We start from the raw sequence: 2,500 nt of genomic DNA, 5'->3' as shown, positions 1-2,500 counted from the left end.
GGGTGTTGAAGGGATTTAGAGACGGTTGGTACAGAGTTTAGTGTCTCTGACGTCCGCTTCGAAGGGTCTCTGTGACCAGTCTTTAGATTTTCTTTAATTCTTTGTCGAGTGATAGGGCTACAGAAGCGTCCGTGAGCTGTGACCTTGTGAGATTTGACAGTTTGTTTATGGGAATAGAAATTCTCTCTTTCTAAGGATCAGACTGGAAACAAAAAATTCTCAAATTGTTTTTATACATTTGTTCATGGTTAGTATGTGTTCTCTCCTTTCGTTTTTTTTTCGAGATCCCTTTTATTATTATTATTATTAAGTAGATTGAATATAGCTATTTTTGTCCATTCATTTGTATTGTACGTAACTGAGACGATATATTTTAACAGAATGTTGGTGATGGTTGTAATTGTACATTGATAATAATTATATAAATGAAATTATAATGTGTGATACTGATGGTCGTCGTCATCATTGCAGTCGTAGTCGTCGTCGTCGTCATCATCATCATCATCATCATCATCATCATCATCATCATCATCATCATCATCATCATCATCATCATCATCATCATCATCATCATCATCATTATCATCATCATCATCATCATTATCATCATCATCATCGGCATCATCATCATCATCATCATCATCATCATCATCATCATCATCATCATCATCATCATCATCATCATCATCATCATCATCATCATCACTATTACCACCACCACCATCGACATGACCATTATCATCAACAACAACAACATTATCACCTGTAAGCCCCAGTGTATGGATAAGGCTAGATTGGTGTACCAGCGTGCACGCTGTTTTCTTGAACACGTCTTAAACATTATTATGCAAATGAGTATTATACCTTCCCATTCACGTTTCACGGCCCTGCATTATATAGTATAATAATATTCATGAGCACATGAAGGCAAGCGTACGACCCTCCATAATCTCATTCTCGCGCCCTTGTATCGAAGTCCATCGAAATTATCATATATTTCGTGATTCCCGTGGTTCCTTTTCCTGATAACCCCTACAGTCGAAGTCCTTTATCACCGTCTTCATAAACTGGGATCTTAGAAGTACAACTGGGAGGCGGGCGCCTTTTTTCTCTCGCGCTGTCAATAATCCTCTTAGTTACTCCGATCAAGCTTCCATGCAACCAAGTTTCTTCAGCAATGAAATAGATGGATGTCCCCTTCGTCTCATCCATCAAAGGTAGTTCAATAATTATGCTGATAACAGGCTTAGACCGAGCTTCACAGCACCGATACATAGTCATTCCAGCAATATTTCATGATTCTCCGATAGCTTCCCAAGAAATTAGTGTCCTCGCGACACACATGAACAGACTGGAATGTATTGTCCATGTCCAATAAGCCTTAGATGCCTAGATCTTAATCATAGTCCAGGAAACCTGTATCATTTATTCTTAGTAGTGGATTTAAGTGAGACAAATGTAGGATTAAGAAGGAAATTGGTAATTACTGGTTTACCATCAGAGGGGTTAACGAATAGAATAGTCTTAGTAATCATGTAGTGAGTAGGTTGTTGTAAGAGAAGACTGGATAATTTTATGGATAGGTATGACAGTGTTAAGGGTCATGGAACTGCCTAGTATAGACCTTGTGGTCTCTTGTATGCAGTCTCATCCTTTCTTATGTTCTTAGGTTCTTATGTCGTATTCCTTTGCAATGTCTCAAGGCTGTAACCAGGTCCTCTAAGGAATTAAAAAAAATGCATCATCATCTAAGTCCTTCCAAGTTAACATATGTCCCGATTTCAATCCCGGTTTTCTTTTCCTTCACCCCTTACTATGGAAATACTCCTAAATTATCATTTATTTTATATTGTCACCTAATTCTCTTTTCTATCATCTTCTACTATCAAAGGTTTCTAAGGATATCATATATTTCATTTTCTCTTTTGGTCCTATCCTCAGCACACTACGTCCTAAGTCTTCCCATCATCTAATTAGTGTTCTCCTTGATGGTCTGAGGGGGAAGGAAGATTGCTGGCCTTACACTGTCTTGTCTTGTTTCAGTCATTTGCAGTTATGCTTTCTTTTCCTTCTTAAGTAATCAAATTTATATGTTTTTGCTTGATCGTGTTGTGTTCTGTTAATATCCTTGCTGTATCACCCCGTTCATCACAACAACCATTTATCATTATCTTGAACATATAAATTACGAGATAAGAACCCCCATTCCATCGTTTCAGTGGAATAATTTCATCTAGCGTTACCTATAACAATCAGTTTCTGGAAGTGTGACAGTGTCCAAGAATCATTGTCCGGTCTTCGACTCGACTGGCAAAAATAATTTACTATCAGACAACAATAACAACAACAAATCTGTGTATATATTTTCAAATTTATATATATGTATATGTATATATATATATATATATATATATATATGTATATATATATATATATACATAAACTCATCTCGTAAAAACTCTTTACTGCTCTTAAAAGCTTCCCTCCTATCCCATATATC

Source organism: Oratosquilla oratoria, chromosome 36, assembly GCF_046742065.1.
Source record: "Oratosquilla oratoria isolate Oo_2021 chromosome 36, ASM4674206v1, whole genome shotgun sequence".
NCBI classification, from domain to species: Eukaryota; Metazoa; Arthropoda; class Malacostraca; order Stomatopoda; family Squillidae; genus Oratosquilla; species Oratosquilla oratoria.
Note: the sequence above shows the minus strand (reverse complement) of the source record.